This window comes from Larimichthys crocea, chromosome XXIV, assembly GCF_000972845.2.
Source record: "Larimichthys crocea isolate SSNF chromosome XXIV, L_crocea_2.0, whole genome shotgun sequence".
NCBI classification, from domain to species: domain Eukaryota; kingdom Metazoa; phylum Chordata; class Actinopteri; family Sciaenidae; genus Larimichthys; species Larimichthys crocea.
This window is the reverse complement of record NC_040034.1, coordinates 16,404,061-16,425,318: the sequence shown is the minus strand read 5'-3', so window position 1 is coordinate 16,425,318 and position 21,258 is coordinate 16,404,061. Positions and strand designations below refer to the sequence as shown.

Below are 21,258 nucleotides of genomic sequence, written 5' to 3'. Positions count from 1 at the left end.
GCAAAATGGGTTATACAATGAAAATGAAGGTGATGTTTGCTTATTTAGTCACTTGCTTTTCTTACTTTTTCACTCATGTTTCCTGCTGATGGTTATTACTGTACACAGTTAATGTTAACTCTTACCATACACTTACTGAAGACATATTTTTATTCTCTTCACAACAGGGAATATTTTGTTAAATGATGTACAAAGGCTGAGTTCACTATATGAAGTTTTCTCTTTCATCAGGATCCACACTACTATTCTGTGCAAAGCTTATTAGAAATTCAGTACATAAATGTGTTTTTTTTTTAAGTATATAGAAGTATTTTTAATCATAATTAATTCATGCTTTTTATCTATTTGTTTTTTTGTTTTGTTTGCAATGTCTTGTAATTCCATGTGGGATTGGCCAAATATTTGCATGACAGAAATCTTTTTTTTTTCTTTTTTTCCATCAAACTTCATCAGTATTTCTATTCTGGGCTGCTGCCTTTCCAACCACTCAAGGCATTTTTTACACTACACATCAAGTTCATCCATTCATAGACACATTCATACATTGATGGCAGAGGCTGTCATGCAAGGTGCTAATTGTTCATCGGAAGTAATCACATTCACACAACTACGAACAACAGATCTTCTGATTCGCTGGACGACCCACGGACACAGCCGAGCCGGCAATGTCTGCTTCTCCGAAACTGGGAGCTGTTTTCTGCAGGTAGCACACTGACTGCTGACAGCTGTGGTGCCCTGTTCTGGTAGAACTGGTGCTCAACTGGTTGTATGTACGCCCCATGTACAAAAGGCTATCTCTCTCATCCTGCTTTCCTGTCTGTCTTTGGTTGTTCTGTCAAATAAAAGCAAAAAGCTCGCCAAAAAAACACGAACTGTCCCTTTAAGTGGTAGACTGACATTGCCATCCTTGGAGTCACGCTGTGTATGTGAAGGTACAAACTTCTTGTCTAGTAGTAGGTAAAAGGACATATCTGTCTACCAGTACAGCAGGAGGAGCGAACTGCAGGCCATCACTTCATCTATATACAGTGTGTAACTATGACAAATATTTCAGGAATGGAAGCCCAGCAGAGGACGATGAAAATACTACATGCTCCTCTGGACAAATCAGTACATGGAGGCTGCAACAAAAGACAGGGACCACAAAAAATACACACAGCAGATAACATAAAATATTCTTTGTCTTCTTATGAACTCTAGCATATACCTCTTTGCTGTTTTAATTGATTTTGGGGGGGAAATTTTTGCTACCGATGTCAAAGCATTTAAGGATAAACAGTTTTCTCTTCTTATTTAAATTCCTTGACTCTCATTTAAGTTAAATCAAAGGACTGAAAAGCTAAATGGGGGATTAATTACTCTCATTTAATGTGGTTGTTTTGTTTTCAGTGTTTTTAATTGAGGTGTTTCAGTAATGTCCAATCCATCACATTAAATGTTTAATAGAGTCTGCTAAATTGAATACAAGCTAATGTAATTAGAGTTGCTGTATAACAGAAAAGCTGCGAGGAGGGACAATGCATCAAACTAGGAGAGGAAATGTTTGATGTTAACATCATGAGTTATGGCATTGTAATGAATTATGGTGCGATAAAAAGTGTGGATAGCTACAGACATTTTAGATTATGCTTTATTTCTTTCTCTGCATGCTTGTCATAGATGCCAGAACTGTGTCTGTTCCTCTTTGGTCTCTGGTTCTGTCTTTACTGCTTCTATTTTGGTCTCGCTCTCCGTCCAAAGTGTCAGGCGGCGTGGGGGTGGTGGGAGGGGGAGTGGCAAGCCAGTCTTTCACCACAGGGAGAGAAACTGAGTGTTAGGTTGTCTAGCCAGAACCCCATAGAGACATTAGCCCCACAGGTACATGCTAATGAAGACAGTGGAATCAATATTCCTGCCATCTTCCCCACAGCGATCCACACATGCAGTGCTGTATTTCTGTATTTGTGAGTACTTCCCATGACTACACTTAGTCCTCATTCTACACCAAGTGGAGCACAACCCATTAGTCAGTTAGTTCATTCATTCATTCATTTTACATATGTAAAGAGAGCAATTATATTAAAATAATAGTTTTCACTTTTAGGATTTTTTTTCCTTGCCACTGTCACCAAGTGCTTGCTCATGGTGGGAAATGTTAAGTCTTTGTAAACAAATATTATAAAGTGTACGGTCTAGACCTGCTCAGTAAATGTTTAGAGCCTGGTACAAAAAATGGTTTTAGACTGTATAAAGAATATCCCCATTCATGACAACTCTACCAAGGCTGAATTTTTATATAGCTTACTTGCTCAAAATATATTAATGTTCAAAGTTATGCATAATTAAGAGTGTGGCTGCTTTGATTGACAGGTGAGCAGGCTTCATTCAGCCCACCTTTGCTCCACCCATGCTCTACGAATTTGCCTATTTTGGATTATGTGGGAGGTGGCAGAGGCAGAGCGCTTTGGGCTTCACAACAGCTCTTCAGAAACATATGAATGACATCCTGGGTACTACGCCCATTTTTAAATCCCATCTATGGTTATCTTGTGTCATAAAAGCACCATGTACTGTTTTTCTTTCGTCTGTTTTTGTACAGTTTAAACAAACCAATACTTAACATCTTGTGGCTGCATTGGATTCTGGTCCGTTGAGAATACTATCAGTGAATAAATTTGTAACTCTGTCTTTGTTGTTATTGATTTCACCTCGTTTGATTGCTGAATATTGGAACAAATTTTAACTAGTAGTAGATCCTGCTCTTGTTCTGAAGACAAACCGACTTACCGTTACCCAAGTTAACCTAAGTCTTGTTTTGGATATCAAATAAACAAATAAAATAAGAAAAAAGAAAAATATCACACCGGTTTTGCTGGCATTTAGCCAGAAAGCAACACAAATTTCCAATTTTTTGTGCAAATTGGACCATTGATTTTTTTTCTCTTTTTTTTGTGTAGTCTGTGAACTTGCCGCAAAAAGCAAATAACAACTTTAGTTGAAACGTCTACTTTGCCTCACCCTCACCCTTCTAGCCTTAAAGGACCTCAAAGGTGTGTAGGCTTTTGTGGCATCCAGTGATTTAATTGCTGATTACAACTTGGCTCTTTCCGAGCATAAAGGAGAAGCTACAGTAGATGCACATCAAGTAAAAAAAACAAACACAAAAGTCCCTACCGAGAGCCAGTGTTTAGTCCGTTCATTCTGGGCTACTGTAGACAACACGGCAGTTCAACATGGCAGACTCTTTTTGTAAGAGGCATCTGTAGATATAAAAGGCTCATTCTTAGGTAACAAAATCTTCTTATTTTCAGGCATTTTCACGAATGAAAATATCGGTATATTGATAATATTGTATTTTACTCTGTATATATAGCCCCCTAAATGTGACACACTTGACCTTTAACCTAATCTTAACCTAATTTTAAATGAAATATTCAATCACATTCTAAAACCCTTTTCTCACTCTTTGCTGTCTTTGTGAGAACATTCGGTCCTCATAAGAATAGAATGTAAGAGCCTGACATGCATCTTCATTATGCCACATGTGAGTCGGGGGGGTCTCATGTGACTTAGTTACAGGGGAGAGTATGTCACAGAAGATTAAAATGAGGAAAAGATAAGGGGAGGTGTGGTGTGGTGTAGTGTGTATGAGGAGGACAGGGTAAGAATGGATGAAAGCTGATCCCAGATTGAAAATTGCACAGAAAGACGGTAAGAAATAAAGAAAGCAGAGGTTGAAACAAAATAGACCCCACAGCTGCTCCTCTTTTTTCACCCCACACTGTGAGCTGCTGCTTGCTGGTAATAGCAGACTGATTAACTTGGAACACTGGATTCCCACCATCCCAGTGACAAGCCAGCCAGAATATTACATAGGACTTCCAGCGAAAAACTTTCAAAATAAAACATTAACTGCAAGTGCATTTTACAAAAAACATTCCAGACTTGAATGGGTAAAAAAAAAAAAATTGATCACAGTTATAAAAAAAGCTTCTTTTTTTTGTTGTTGTACGTGTTTTCCCTGGACACTCACTGTAAATAGTTGCTGCTCTCTATATCGATGTGTGAAATCAAATCCTGCTTCTAGTAGGAAAGATTTGATCAGGGTTTGGGTGATATGAGAGCCAGATATCGATCTGTTTTTAAAACCTGGATAAGCTTATCGTGGAATCAGTGTTGTCCACCTCTGATGTAATGATGCATTTCTTTCAGCAGGAATTGATTGGAGAATTGATCAGTGCTGGTCATCTCTAAGAAGCCTTTGAGTTGACGCTAATGTGACATTTTGATCTGGTTCCACACACACAAGAATGAGCGTTCATCATTATTGTCATGTCTTTTTCTGTCTTGGGGCTGACACAAGAGGATTTAGCGTCACATGGGCGATTTTTAGCACAAAAAAGGTCATTGTAGTAAGTCTATAGTTTTAATTCTTGTTATAGAAGGGCAACGTGTTGTTCATTTGTCTCACCTTAGTCAAATGTCCAACTGTATGGAGGACCAATACTGACATAACTGAAAATAATTTGGTCAAATATACAAATAAATGGTAATAAATAACTTAACACATGGATAAAACAACTAAATCAAGAAATAGATCTCTAAAATACCCAGAGAAATAAATAAATAAATTGACATACCATGTGATCAGAGCTGATAATAAGATCCACTTGGGTTTTAGACACGATGGCAAAGTGATCCAAGACAAGCAGCAAAACAACAAGACCCGACGTGGACCCAAATTTGCCACCAAAACTAGAAAACATTAAACATTGCGACAACATTCCTTATGACTTTTGGTTTCACACAAGACACGAAAAGCAGTCTCAGACAGTGCTGTGTTTGTTTCTCATCCATCCATCCATCCCGACCATCTCCATTTGCAGACTCACCTGACTTGACTGTGTGCAATGATAGGCCGTCTCGCCAAATTAACTCAGTAGACTAGCGTGAAATTGCACACGAAAAGCAAAAAAAAAAAAGAAGCGTTGAGATAACACTTTAGCAGGCTGTTATGAGACATGTTTTCATGATATATTTGTGCATTTTACTTATCTTTGATGTTCCCATTGTATCATTTTCCTTCCGTATTACAGCAGCTGGAACTTGAATTGCCTGAAATGCAACCACAGTTAAAGATTACTGTTCAAGTTCTTTCCTGTGATCCTCCATCCTAACATTTGCAGAACATACAAGTGATGTCAGCCACCTTGTCTGTCATTAACTTATGTTTTTATTTATTGGGCTCTTATATTTTCTTTCAGGCTTTTATTCTGAAGGCAGAAACCACCTCAGCCTATCTGTAGCTGCAGCTGCTGGCTTGACTCATCTCTCTCTCTCTCTCTCTCTCTCTCTCTCTCTCTCTCTGTCTCTCCTCTCCGTCATCCAGCATCCAGCGCTGATGCCTCGTTAAACCTGGAGTCGCCGTCAGGAGGGATGAGCTGCCTGGTTACCGGAGAGAAAATCAGATTTAAAATAAATTTAAAAAAGAAAGAAAAAAAAAAGATTTTTTATTTGTTTAAATGAAGGTAGTTTTCTATGGAAGACAGATTGAAAGGAAGGAAGACCAACTCAGTGAGAGGATTGCATCCACAGTCTGTGCAAGTGTGTGAGTGTGTGTCAGTCAGAGTGTGTGCCTTCCCTCGGACTCCCTCCACTCAGTGATGTAAAAACGTGAAGGTGGATTTTTGGCATGTGGAGGAGCAGGTAAAAGGTAAGACTCGTGACACTTTATTTCAGCATTTAACACCTTTGATCAGTTTGTCCAGTTTGTTTGGAGAGCTGTCAGTGCTTCCCCTCGCACTACTCACTATTAACTGTTAACTCGCAGGGAGAAAAAAAACAACAGAAAACAGACATTGACACATGGTTTCATCAGCACAGACTATAGGCGTAGTCCCTATCTGGGGTGTGAGGATTTTTTTGGGGGGGGTGGGGGTGGTGGGGTGGGGGTGGTGAATAATGATAAATAAATAAATAAATAAACACAAGAAGAGGGAAGTGATGAGCTCCACATGACGTCTGTGCTGATGAATGGAGATAAAAGCCTCAGTTTGATAGTGATGTAGGTGTAGGTGAAAGAGAAAATGTGGTGCATTCACTGTGTGAGTTTGGGTGGATGACGACACGTCCCCCCCACCACCACCACCACCACCCCTCACCACTGAGAGAAGGGGGTGGGGGTGGGGGGGGGATCACTTGTGGATGTGACTGTAGTTTGACTAAAGATAGACGCAGCAAAGAGATTGAATCTGTACACTGGATGACACGATGACACCAACACACTTCACAAGGTGGATAAAAACCCTCCCCGGGCTTCACAGTAGGGGATGACACATGCACTGTATGAAGTTGGCGGCTGGTGCTTTGCTGTGAGTCAGCGTGGCCCTGCAGCACAGGGACACATTCCCTTTTTTTTTTTTTGTACCCCATGCACCTTTAGAGTGGACCAGGATCTCTAAAAGCCTGCCGGGTTAAGGTATAGTGTGGATATACCCTTTCATGTGGATGAATGCTTCCAACAAAAAAAGAAAGAAAGAAAGAAAGAAAAACCTTCACTTTACACACTTCTATCCTGAGCTTAAGTATGAGAAATAGGACTGAATTATAAATGAGTTATGCTCCAGCCAAGGGACTCAGCTCCAGTCTCTTGTCTGACTTCCGTGGGCATTAATTGAGTATGGCATGGCTACGGTAATTGTGGGCAAATTGAATCTTATCTTTCTAATAGAGAGCAAAGTTCAGGGGAAAATTGCCAGAAATAAATCTGCATGGCGTTCGTCTTAAAAATAAAAAGAAGAGGGCGTTCAGGAACAACAGTTTGGAGAGGTGTGTCAAATAATTTATCACTCTGACCAAATTCCTACATCTTCTGGCCGTATATATCTTGAATATAAAAGCAGTTTTTTTTTTAATACATATAAATAAGTTTTTTTTTTCTTCTGACAAATGAATTCAGGCGCATGGACTTTGCCGTACGCCCCTGCTGTCTCCAAGCAAGAGGGATGCTAATGGAGGAGAGAGAGGATACAGGCGTTACCGCTGCAAGATAGAGAGGGAGAGAGAGGGAGAGAGTGTGTGTGAGGCGTTTCCATGGCAACCTGTCAGGGGTGTGTTTGGTCCCCAGAGACGGTGAGGAACGGAGGAGAGGAGAGAGATGAGAGGCGAGGAGAAAACTATCCCTCGTTAAGGGTGAGAGGGGGATGGGAAAAGGAGATAATGGAGGGAAGAGAGTAAGGTGGGACTGAACACCCACCCACCACCACCATCACCACACACACACAGACACACACACACACACCCCACCCTCCGGATACATAAACACACACACACACCTTCCATTGTGTGTTTTCCTCCTTCCCCGTGCTGTGATCTCTTCGCAGACGTCCTTTCCTCTCTCCTCACACCACCTCCTCTGCTCATTTGGAAGTAACTGGCAGGTCTCGTCATGCCTGTGCTCCTGTCACGCGGGAGGCTTTCACGCTTATTAATGAGTGTGTGAAAGCGTTGGCGCATATGAAACTCGTTTCAGGGCATTTTCCTGTTGACTTTTGTCACCGTTATTCCTCTTTTTTAGCACTTTCCTGATGTGTCTTTAGTTAGTCATAGTCGCCGTGACCGCAGTCTTGACCTCCGCGGTCTCGCTGGTCAAGTTCAAACCCTGTGCATTTATCACTCCTCTTGATGATAAAAGTAACAAGCTGGCACTTTTGTTTCCCTCAGATGGTGCCAATAATGTGAAAAAAGGCGCTGGCAGTGTTTGGATTTTATCTGCTGAGTGCTGAGCTCTGTTTACTTCCACTGATTACCTTTATTGGTATTGTTAGGACCTCCATTCTCTCTAGTTTCGACTCAAAAGCCACCCCGGAGCTCACTTCAATACGGGATGACACACCCTTAGCAGGCTGTGAACACATCCAAGTCTTCTGCAACATCCAACGAAATCTGCTCTTCAATCCACAATGTAAAATATGTCCTCGCTGTGAAAGGACAAATGGCACATACTGCAGCAACAAGTGTGAGCCAAAGAAGATTTGACATGAATAAATGTCTCCTCCTGGCTCACCAGACTGCAGGTATTTTCTCGGCGGTGACAGCTGTTTAAAAAATGGCAGAAATAAGGGTTCAGCATATTAATACATAGTGAATTGAAGTAGTTCGGAATTTATGTTTTTCAAACGTTTCTCGTGAATTTTATGAATGACTTTTACCACTTGAAAGTTTGCATCTATTGCATCTATCTATTGTCTTTCTCATATGGTATGCATATTTGTTTATTTATGGGGGATGTCGGGGGGGGTCTCTGACACTCTTATTCTTCGGTTAATAGTGCATTCATTGAAGTCATTGTTCAGCAATCAGCTGTTCCAACAACAATAGAACAACAGCTGGCTGCTGAACAGCGCTATTATTAATGCACGGACTTGACAAATGCACTCACACACAAAACTTTAATTACTTCAATAATTATCTTCTGAGTACATTTTTTTTTTAAACTAATGAATGAAATGCTGTTCACCAGCAGTCACCTTTCATGTCCCAGATGTTTGCGGTTCCTAACAGCACCGTAAATCTGCAAAAAAAAACAAGTGTATTTCCTACATACCATGTGTGTGTGTAATGGATTACCAAGGCCATAGTGCACTGCAATAACTGCAAAACTAGTGGCCGCCTGGATGGTGGTAAAACACATTGAACTGTCTCCAACACACCCCTGTGCTTTGGAAAATGTTCTGCAGTAATGTCAGAAATATCTGATATATGGGACTGAAACAGTTTAGTTTTGAAAGAAGAACAAAAATGATTGTCAGGAGACGATAGCTGTGTTTTCCGCTCAGGCTTCAACAAACACTTGTAGACTGTCCAATCCTTGTGCTTTGTGGTGTGTTGGATTCAGTAACGTTCCTTGAGCGCGTCTCATTAATTCGGTTATTCCTGCAGGTTCCTGTGTAGATTGTGACAAATAAGTCAACTTTGGATCATGCAGCACCCTCACTGTGTGTACTTTTTATAACGAGAATAGGCTCAAAGTTCAGTTTTTGTTCTCTTTTTTAAATTAGTATTATTCTTTTTTTGAGCAGAGTTGAATCTGGGGCACCTAGACTTGGCTGTAGATCTGTAAAAGATGTTTTCACCTCCAATCCAAGAGTCAGATTTAACTCTCTTCAAAGAAAGACGACCTAGACGACTGAAAAACGACTTACAAATTACTTACTTACTGCTAGTCATCAAGAGCAGTTAAGTGTATAACCGTGGACAAGAATTGCTAAAACTGCAGAAAACAAAATTATTTTGTACCTGGCCCCTCTGGTGGCGTCTTCTAAGATATTTTCTCTGAAAGAATTGAATCATAGTAAAAAAAAAAAAAGCTATCCAGGATGCATAAATCTCACCAGGATGGATTTTGATATAGTTTGTGGCATCTCTTAAGCAAGGGAGAATGTTGCTGCAACAAGTGGAGACAAGAAAAAAGTTCTCCAAATGCTGAATAACAAATACATGATAAAGCGCTACAAGTTGCAGGGATGAAATTGCTCTTTAACCAGAACTGCTTTTTAGGGGCTGATCTCAAAATAGTCACAAGCACAGGGTGCCTCTCTCAGGTTTCTGATACTAGGTGCTCTGCCAAAACGGCTAAAAAGCTAAAAGACAACTCTCCATTAAATGTTGAATTTTAAATTTAAATTATGTAAAAGAGTGGGCAGAGAAGGGGATCCACAGATACTCACATTACACACAACAAACATCACAGAGCAGCGTAGATGTGCCAACACTCATCATGCATCACCATGGTAAAAAACATACAGTCTGTATAGCAGCAGTCAGTATGCTCACTCTCTTAATCTATGCGCTCTTATTGTAAATGCAGATTTGTCCAAACAGGACAGTGACGGCTCTCTATAGATGTAACCACGCAACCTATTAGCGATGCAGTGAGTTATGGAGCGGATGTTATTGGGGAGCAATTTTTTTGTTTGACAGGGAAGACGAGTCTAGTCTATGGGGCTCTTTGCTGGAGTGTGATTAGCATTGCAGATGCTGGTTTCTGTAGGCGTCACTTTCAACAAACTCAAGGTTCCCCCTCGGTCTCCAGTGCATGATTAAAATGGAACAGTTGTGCGTGGGAAATTTCAGGATTGCAGAATGATGCTCCGACACTTGAAAAAGCCTATTTTTTGCACAGGTATGTTGCACCTCCTCCTGCACACGCTCCCTTGCTCTTTCTCTGCCACGTAAATATACACAAAGGCTCAACCCACATGGGCTTTGTCTTTTTTTCTTTTTTTTTCCAACAGTGGAGTCGAAAAATCATCTCAAAGCTGCCAGCTGCTATTATTTTCTGCATGGTATTCGATATCAAAAATTAATGTGTGAACATGAAGAAAGACCTTGCTGAGATTGAGAGTTACGTGAATTTCCTAGAGACACAAAGGACATTTATTGTTGGGAACAAACAGCACTTTTGAAACCCCTAACCATCATAATCACAAACATCTCCATAGTCATAATTATAATAATAAACATAACAATCATAATAATAGACATACCCATTGGCATAATAATAATAAAAAAAACATAATATTCACGATTATGTAATCCAGCTATAAAAAAAATCAATTGAGGTTACATTCACTCCCACAGACACCCAGTGTAGTATTGATTCATTTTTAAAATAAATATGTGATCAATCAAACTCCATCGTATCCATTACTGTAGACAATAGTTAGAAGCTGATTCCTAATGGCAGCCTGTAGTATTGGGGCAATTCATCAGGGAATCAATACACTATTGGTTTAACCTGGACACACACACTCACATCAATCTTACACACATGCGGGAACATGAACCCAGATCAGTGTTGGAGCTGGCTGATGTACAGATGTGATGCTATTTTGCTTATCTAGAGGGAGCTACGTCATTTCTTTTTATAAATCTGCAAAGATTGATACATTTTTGTGATTTACTGAGATGTTTTCACATTCAAATAGCACTAACACTGCTTGTACACCCATTGCAGCTGTGGCATTGATAACAAATAAGGTTATTTGTTGCCTTAATGTAAGTCAATGTAGACCCTGTGCCTCTATATTTTGTTTTGTAGCACAGCGTATACTAGAGGAAACAGCTTCTGGTTGCTCTGACGACCAAAACTCAAAAACACCTTTGAGGTGCTAAAAGTCAAAATGTTTATAAGTGCCTGCCAATCTTGCTGCTATATATAAAGATGCTCAGCTCTCAGCAATGTCAAGAGCACATAATAGCGCACATCTTTCCCATTGAGAAAAGAGAAAACGAAGCAACAGGCAGGTCTCTGGAGGACACACTCTTGTAAGAGAAGCCTGTAAAATGGGAGAAAAAAAAGAAAAGGCTTTCAGCACATTGGTCGTCGTACTCGGGATAGTGTGTGTTTCCCTACCTCTGGCATTATCACATATCCAAAGGAAGGTTGACATTAGTTCTTCCTCAGAAGCCTATTTCTAGATTATTCAGGGGCACAGTCTGTAAAAACGAGCTGGGTGCCCTTTTTAAAGAAGAAGTGAGGAAGATAACGCCCCCCCAAAACCCTCTGAATTTAATTTTTTAGAGCTCTGTCAGGCAGAGTTAGCTAATGAGGAGTTTAGTGTCTTAAATTTCATAGCATATTTTAAATTTCACCTTTGACAATCTAAAGAAAATCTTTTAATTTTTTTTTTGTATCTCAACTTCACAGTAGTTGATTTCGCGTTAGCTAGAAAGCTACATTAGCAGTGGCTTTGTAACAGCCTATTAACTGTGATTGCTAATTTACCCAACCTGCTAGCTGCAAGCTAACAGCAAATTAGCAGAAATGTATAGTCGTGACATAATAAGTTATATCACTTTTCAATACAGATTAAAGGTCCAGTGTATAAAATTTAAGGGACGCTTACAGAATATGGCCACAAGGAATGTAATATGCATAACAATGTTTTCATTACTGATTATTTAATCAAGTTTTCGTTACGTTAGGGGTAGCCTTTTGTATCTACAGATGCAGCATGTTCTCCATGAGAGCCCACCATGTTGAACCACAATGTTTCTACAGTAATAATAATTAAATTCAGGGGTCAGTTCAACCAAATCACATAAAAAATAAAACATATTTTTAGAATTCTTTTTTAAATTTAAAAAATGGTATTTGGAAATGTCTCCCATGAAACAACATTGAACAATGATGAACAAACATGAACAATAATATCTGAGCTGAGACAGATATTGTTGCTGACTGCGTGCTCTTTAACATCAGAAAGTACCTGTTTCAAGAGTTGTAAGCATATATCAATTTTTTTTATATCACTAGGAAAAATGATATTCTGCATGCTATTTTTTCTTTTTTTAGCAGACAGACTATTGTGGAAAAGGAGAAGAGAGGAGAGGAACTAAATGTGACATAAACCAAGAGCCAGATTTGATATCAGAATGTCAAAATACCTGCCGACCCTCATCTCTTTCCATTTTGCTATTTATTTTCAACAGTGAGGCCCGTAACCCTGCATCTGCAGGAGTTCTGCTTGCATCTGGCCCATATTCTATGATTAGCTCCCCTCGACCTCTCTTCTGCTGCCTCTCTCCATCTTTGCTAATACAAATTTACTTTAGTCAAATATACAGTAAAAATGATAGAAACAAACAGGGGGAAATAGATTATACATTGTGCGGGTGATAGAAATGAAAGCCCAGAGGGGTTTGTGAAACTAACAGGAGACAGAAATACGCATGGAAAGGTTATAAAGACCTTACTGAATTGGATAACAGAGCAGAAATGATGCCAAAAGTCAACAGGGAGGCATTTGGGAATGTCATTTGAGTGCATGAGAGGCACGGTGTGAAATAAAATAAACCTGATACAGAAAATGAATGTGAGAGCGGTACTAGACGAGTGGGACGAGTGTGATCTAAATGAGATGTTTTGATTTAAAAGCATAATATAAAGACATATCAGATATTCTGCTGTCCTAAATTAAGAACCTCACCATCTTTCACTGCAACCTGAAAAGTAAATGTGCAGTAACTACAAGGCTAACGTTGCTTTCAAGCATGTTAAACATGTATTTGGTCTGTTGGATTCTGTTTGCAGCAGCAAGTAATCTAAATTAAACACCACTCACTTTACGCTTAAGCAATTCATTGCCTGCTGTAAAGTAAAGATAAAGCTACATACATTATTATGCAACATAACATTTTTACTAGCAAAATAAACTCCGGTATAAATAGATACGATACATGTTAGACCTCCTGTCGCGACCAGAGTGTAATAAATGACACCGGGAGACACACACAAGCACAAATCATACCGATTTCCTGACATCATATGCGCGGTAATAAAAACAACCGCTGATTGCCTGTCATATATGATAGAGGGAACGAGACTGCCTTTTGTTGCGCATTTCTCGAGCAAATATTGTTCCAATCTAAAAATGGTCAATATGGTTTTAGTCACCTCTGTGACAGGATGCGGGATGGCTTTGCAGGAGCGCTCAGCAATAGCACAAATAAAAACAGTGAGCGCAGATACAAACAGGTTATTTGTCCAGGCTGGAAATAGAGCAGCGCTCCCAGGGAACACCTTCTATACTGTAGTAAGCGCCATGTCAATACGATTGGCCCCGGCGAGCTGTAGTCTTAATGTACTCACCCCCCTCATCATTATAAAGCACTTCAAAGAACACAAAGGCCATTAAACCTGATAGTGTAGTGTCAAGCCTACGTGTTTCCAGTTGTGAAGCCTGTGGCCCCTCAGCTGTCCTGTTGTGTGGACGCCAGCGCTCTGGCTGATCCTCTGTCTGAGAGCACACTCCTTGCTGTGGGGTCCATGAGGCTGGTTGATGGCCAAAAGCCGCAGCTTCAGTGGCTGATGACAGCATCAGTGCCACATGTCCCGCAACAGCTGCATCCTTCTGTGCTGCACATCTGTAGGCTGGTGTGCAGAGCTGCCGCTCAGTCAGGGTATTTATAAGTTTAGTTTTTAATTAGTTTTGGTGGCATTCTGCATGGGGATGTATGCAACAGCTCAGATGCACTAAATGACCTTTAGTGCTGTCTGTATTGTCACTGATTGCACAATGTGGATGCACCACATGTGCAACGGACTCCAGGCGAGAGCCAGCAACAAATTATCCTCAGCATCTGGCATTGTTTTGATTCCCCGTGGAAACGAGTAAGTGACCCAAGAGTTAATTTAACTCCGTTATGTTTTATATGATTATGTAGGTAGATTGTCTGCGACTTTCTCCAGAGACAAAGTCGCATGAGAGGAGTGTTTTTGTGTCATCTTTCCTGATGTGTCTCCCATTGTGTGACCTGTAAGGACAGAAAAGTTAGCACTGATGTGGGTCGTTCGCCTGAATACATCGACGATGCTGATGACGGCCACAGATGACTTTTCATCAATACTCTTCTCTTCATGAGACTATGCAGAAAACATATAAACGGTATAAGACAAGCAGACAGGCAGGGTGACAAAGGAGTAGTAGAAGTAATTTCATTCAAATTCAATTCACCTCCATCAACACAACCAGTGTTTTTTGTTAGGTTGGAAAATTTAGGTGAACTGACCCGTAACACGAGGATGAAAAGTGTTTCACTACCCTCTTTGATTGAAAGTCTTAAGCCTGCTTCACCTCTAATCACGGCAGGAGTGATGCCATCTACAATACTGCAGCAAGGAAAAAAAGCACACAGCAGGTCGGCAAATACTGAATTGTCAACACACTGCTAGACATGCTAAATGTAAAAACCAAAGATAAATAAAAGAAATATACTAAATACAAACTTGAATTTGTCACAATGCCCAAAATGAAACTTAAATAAAGACGATCTCCAATAAACTACGTAAAAATAAAGAGCATTCATTTGAGAGTAAATAAGAAGAATCTGAGTTTTGCAAATAGGATGTTGCAGAGAAGAGTTGAGAGTTCATACATAAACATCTTGCTGAGGGCAACGTTAATGCAAGCTCTGCGAATTTTTAATAATTTGATGTTTATGCTTGTTTGCCAAAATACATGCACTTGCTGTAATGCTGCAAGACTCGTGCAATCCAGCTGGACGAAACACACTTGGAAGTGTCTGACTGTAGAAAAGTGTTTGTTGAGAGTCTTTTCTTTTTTTTGAGAGTCAGAACAAATATTTCAGAGCAATCCGACTTGTCACACTTTAGAAGTGCACGGAGAACCGCGACTGGGACAGTGACAATTTGACGAGAGAACATCCTGGATGTGTTGCATTTACCCTAATCTTGCAAAATGTGCAAGTCGTCCTCCTCACTGTTTGTCAGCTGCTTTGGGGGATTAATTAGAATAGAAGTGTTGGAAATGGATCCACTGCAGAAGAAGACTCCCTTATTTTACACTATGTTAGCAGGCCAGCATCACTCTTTTGCAGGAACAGACAGCTCGTACTTCATGAAATTCTGAGAGGTGGTAGAGGTGTTGTTTGTCTCAAAATGTCACTTGGTAATACTGCAGAAGCCTTTCTAAAAATAATCATATGACCTCTCCTTACTGCTTACATACTTGTCGGGCTGCAGTGAAACAAAGCAATGACAACTGCAATGCTTTTGTTTCTCCGTGCTTTTGTGAGGAAAAATTAAATCTTTAACGTCACATGTGAAGGTGGTCCAATCTCTTTGGTACACCTTGAAGAAATTCCTTCATATTTGGCACAACTTTGGTACACCTTGAAGAAATTCCTTCATATTTGGCACAAACATCCAAGGTTTAACTGGTCAAAGATTAACAGGCATTTTAACTTAATAATTCATGTGCTAATTCTGAAAATAATAATATGATAAAATGATGAAGCGATGACATTTTATATTCAAAAAGTCAACTTCACTGTGATCATAATCTTCATTGTGACCATATTTCACATTTGATCGGATACTGAATTGATGACTCTCTGTCTTGGGTGTCCGTGTTGAAACTGTGGTGTTTGGGTGGATCATCTGTGCTTCCAGGATGAAAATGTGCATCTGCATTTTATAATTTGTAGTTTCCTTACACCAATCAATACACCAATATTTGAAGCACTGTCGACTGTCAGGGCTACATCTTTGTGTTCTATCATAATCAACTTCATTGGCCAAGCATGTGAACACATACAAGAGATTTAACTCCAAAACCCCACCGCATTCGTCTCTGGCACGTCGTATATGTGCTGCGGTTTTGGTCCGTCCTCTACGGGACTTCAAACCCCACCGGGAACATGCTTCTACATGTGTAATATGCTACGTAGTTCATTAGTTTCGCTTTTGTCTGTTTTTACGACCGACAGTTTGCACAGGGTATTTTATTTTGAAAATATACCAGATTCTCTGTGCTTTTTCTGTGTCTGGCATCCGCACGCTCAAGGTGGTCTGTGTAAATTAACGCGGGCTGCTCGTGTCAAGCGTCAAAAATAGAACAAACGCATGTTTAACGCAGAGCCGAGCGGAGAGCTGCTTCCGAAATGGACCAACGGACGGTGGGGTTTGATACCTTGAGTAGAATGGCTGCGTATTGCTCGCACGTGCCCGTTGGGGTTTGGGTGTAACTCTGTTTTTTGCTTCTCGCAATGAACTTACACATTAATAGACAACAGCAGAACATGAATAACATCAGTTCAGTCAATGGAGAGGAAGTGCACAGGAGTTTTCTTGAAGATTGATCAAGGAGAAAGAAGAACGTTTTGGAGATTTTTAATTTTGAAGAAGCTGTCCTTTCTGAATAATAATGACGCAACTACGGTCCATAAATGGTTTTTAGTCTACAAACATTACATTTTTTTTGGTCCGATATTGTTTTCTGACTCTGTAGAGGCTTCTATGTTATGTACCTATCCGTTGTGTCGAGGGAGTGAGACAGCCCTATCCTCTGACCTCAGAATGGTTCCTGCTTTACTAAACACAAAGAGCTGCTCTGTATGTTAAGAAGAGAAGACAGATTTAACATTATCCCTTCAGTGACCGTAAAAACATATGCTTTACCCTGTGCAACCCCCATATGTGGCATGGTAGAATAAAAAATTCCCTCACACCTAATATCACAAATCAAAACATTTGTCTCAAGGGGTTTCGCAATCTGTACAGCAAATGACATTCTCTATCTTCAGTCCCTTGACTCGGATGAGGAACAATTCCCATTAATGGACAAAATAGAAGACACCTCAGGAAAGAGGGTTTCCTTTCCCAGGACAGACAGATGTACAGAATGGAACAACAGTCTGGTATACATTTGTTCACCACAAGCTAATTGGTTTTGCTGGTATTTTTACTGGACTGTTGTTGTAAAAAGTGACGAAACTCTCTGTCAGTCTTCTGTAAATAAAAATAAAATAAAAAGGAAAGAAAATAAATAAAGCAGTGTGTTTCTCCCTGGAAATTATTCACCATCAGACAGAATCTGACAAAAACAACATTTGTCCAAGGGCCAGAATTTTTAACTTTCAGACACTATCAGGGCCAGACGCTCTCGTAAAATTTAATTAATATTGTATCCTAAGTAATATATTATTATTATTTCATATATCAGTTTGTCTTTGAAATGTGTGTTTTTTTTAGCCTTTGTCAGTTAGGCTTCATAGGTTTAGGCTTCATATTCATGAGGCTGTCAACTGCTAACGTGGGGAAGGTGATGCCGCTGGACGAGGCGGCTAATCACAGTGAACTGATTGACATCCAGGCCGCTGGTGACATGAAGCCTGCTCTGCTGAACGCTTGAGCGCCTTTTGGATGGCTCGTTCCCAAAAGTATGTCACACTGAGGACATTGGCCATGTATGTGTTCACGATGTTCGGATTAACATACACCTGTGAAGTTAAAAAGTGAAAAATTAACTAGGACTGCAGGTGCATAAGGCAGGCATAACGGCCGTCAAGCCCGACGTTAAAAAGATAGTGTCGGAGGGGGAATGTCACTTCTCCCATGAATCAAACGTGAGTATTTCAGTCTTGTGATTTTCTTGGTTTTATTTTGTATTTATTTGTTGAATCACAGGCTACTTTAATTTGATGTCAAAAGTAACATTTCTCATTTCTCGGCCTGTCGCTTTTATTTGTCATTTGTATCTACTTGCTGATGTGCAAAGCTGGCACTTAACAATGTTCTTCTGTGATGTTGACGGTTGTTATTGAGACACTGCAATAGTGAAATGAAGCCCAAGAAATGACAAATTTGAAAAAAATAAAACTATTTTTTGATTGGAGGCGGGCTTTGGCACAAGCTACTTTTCTGAGGGTGTTTGTTTCATTTCACCTAAAGAAAAATGTAGAAACATACTTTGTCCTCTTTACTAGGCTATTCCCGAATCCAATAATATTCTGGGGGCCAGATGGAAAGTTCTGGCGGGCCGGATGTGGCCCGTGGGCCACCAGTTGATGTTCACTAGTCTAGGCAGACACGCAGGTAAGCTGCGTGAGGTGGTAATTTTAGTTTCTAGTTTGACACATTTTAATTAGAGCACTATAAAAGTGTTAACTGTCTCAGTTCCAGCACTAAATATGAGGTGACACAAGAGTGTTAACTGTTAATTATTTACAGGCAGTGCTGATATGCTAATCTAAAAATCTTATTGCTCGTAACTATTATTGCTTTTTACCCCTATTAATCCTCTCATATATCTTAAGATAATAAGATGCTCACGGCTGTGTGTTTCATTTTAGAATGATTTGGGGTGTTTTAGTGATTTTTTTAAGATTTCAGTTCACCTGTGGTTACTGTTGGATAGATGGAAAGAAATGATTAGGGGTGTGCATTGGCATTAGCTGCCATTCCTCCACAGTATCCGAAAGTCGCCTCGCCAAATGAGCACCAGTGTGGCTCTCATAAACTGCTCTCGTCTGCAGCACATGTGATACAATCTGCCAATCCTTGGTAATATAATGTGTAGGACTCTGTTGCGACTGAAGTCCAGGCGTCACTTGTAATGGCTACACGACTGGCTTTACACATTGATTCCATTACCTTTGCTATGGTTTCTTTGCACAATGCGGGAAGCGCAGAATCAGTGAAGGTAGAACTATAACTTTAAAAATCCCAAACCTTCAGCAGTGTATTCGTAAATAGAGCAGGTTACAGAATGTAGTAAGGCCCAAAACTTTATAAACTGAGAGGATTATAATGGATGTTGTGGGACTCTCCTCCACATTCTCTCCTCTATTTGGACACAGTTTATTCAGTAACTCACCATGGGATTCATTATAAGAAGAATGATTGCTGGAGTATTTTACTTAAATCTGTTCCTTCACTTAAATTTTTCCCGAAGTCAGAGTTTTCATGAGAGAATTGCTTTCTATTTCCACCCTCAGACATTTGCAGTGTGCCATTAATCCATTGTTAAGTGCATTACGGGAGTTCTGTCCAGACACAGCGCTGCAGTTTACCTTTTTGTTGTACCCTCTTTCCTTTAAACTGCCTCATCTAGTTCATACGTGTAACAGTTTTGTTATATGGTCATTTCACAGAATGTCCTCTGAGATTTTCATCCCAAAGATAGGATGGTAACAGGTTTTGTAGAACACAGAACACACAGCAAAATAACCCTGCATAGGAAAAAGTCAGTGTCATGTATTAAAAATATCTTGAGGCTGCATTTCATTGTGATCTATTGAGGCTACTGTTTGTGACTGAGCTATTTCCCAATGTAAAAAAAGAAATAACCTACCAAACAGGACATGGGTTGTTGAGCTACAAACGCTTGACGGAAATTAATTAGGCAATTAGTTGCTGATCGCCCTCTGAAAAGTAAGAATACTATTTCTGTGAGTGACTAAGTGGCTGTAATGTTTCCGGCCGTTTATCAGTTTTAATGGGTCATTAAATGAGAGGGAACTAGCCGGGTGCACTTCGGTTGCCAAGATATTTGCTAAGTGCACTCAGCATTTCCACATGGACAGGACCTCAATCACTAAGCTTTTGGCGCGTTTGGACAATAATTGCAAAGCCACTCATCTCTCTAAAAATCAATATCTCTTTATGTTATTTACACACTCTTCTTTCAAAAAATGGTACTTACATTTCTCTAACAATCCATAGTAACTTGAAAATCGACACAGTCTATTCTTAATTCATCTCTATCCCGCAGCTTTCTAATAATTCCTTACTGTAGTGCTGTCAAACCAGAATTAAAGTTGCATTTCAGTCAATTTAGTTTTATTTATATAGCACCAAATCATGACAGAAGTTGTCTTACTGACACTTCACATAGAGCAGGTCTAGATTGTAGTCTTCATAATATTATTTACATAGACCCAACAATTCTCACCAGCAAGCACTTGGCAATGGTGGCAAGAAAAGAACAGGCAGAAACCTTGAAGGCAATCAGTTTTCCATTAAGGCATGCCTGTGCAACAAAAAGAAGACTAATGGAGCAAAGGTTCATGGTCAGACTTTAAAGAAGAAAGGCACACAGAGAATTAATCAGCAAAGCACATCTTCATCTTGTCTATAATTACCTGTACAGTGATCTGAATTTGGCCCTGCAATAAAACATACAAGAAAAAATGAAACAATACAAGAAAAAGGTGGCATCTATTGCTTAGAAACATCTCTGGTAGCGAGAGCAGCTGCCACTATTTACTCTGCTCCTCTGTATTTCATTGATAGAAAATAGATGAGGTGCTAATGGATGCGTGCCACCAGTAGTTCTCCATCCTGTGTAAGACACGGGCTTTGCTACACAGCCTCCTTTGTCCTCAGCTTCTCTGTATTGATTTTCTGGCATATGCTTGGTTTTCATGAATGGTACAGATTCATAATGTTAGGACAGCTTAGCGACTGCACACAGACGGAGTCTGTATGGCTTCTGTTTGCCTAAAAGGAGTCGAGCTGAAATGAATTTCTGTGCTACTTTTTGTCGCAGCTGGATGGTCTTTAAACTAGCTTCCCCGGGAGATTTGATTTTTTAGGAGACCAGTTGTTTAAATGACTACATGAGAGAAACACTGTTTAAACATATATTAGAAGCTCTATCCAAACCACACTTCCAGCAGAGACAGAAACTCTAGCCTGTGTGCAAAGGTAAAAATGTTTCTTCTCATTTAGTCAAAAGGCTTTCAATTGGATATCAGACATGTGCATAATCTTTTGGAATATTTATGCATGTATGTGAATATGAGTTAACCTGGGATTTCAGTAAATTTACCTCCATTCCCACAAGGGATCACAAGTGCCAATCTCCAGCTATGTTTGCAGGCAGCCAATTATGCAGCCAGTGTTAAAAGCAAGTAATATCCTGTGAAAGCATCCAGTTTGTACACACACACAGACACACAAGTACAAACACA

The 21,258-nt window shown here is 39.9% G+C and overlaps 1 protein-coding gene across 1 annotated transcript in view; it reads left to right on the top strand.

Moving 5' to 3' along the window:
* The first annotated feature begins 5,342 nt into the window (after nt 1-5,342).
* lingo2b (leucine rich repeat and Ig domain containing 2b) overlaps nt 5,343-21,258 on the top strand; it is a 35,305-nt gene continuing 19,389 nt past the window's right edge. The window contains exon 1 of the mRNA XM_010744160.3: nt 5,343-5,692. The gene's annotated coding sequence lies outside the window, so the exon portion shown is untranslated. The remainder of the gene's footprint in view (nt 5,693-21,258) is intronic.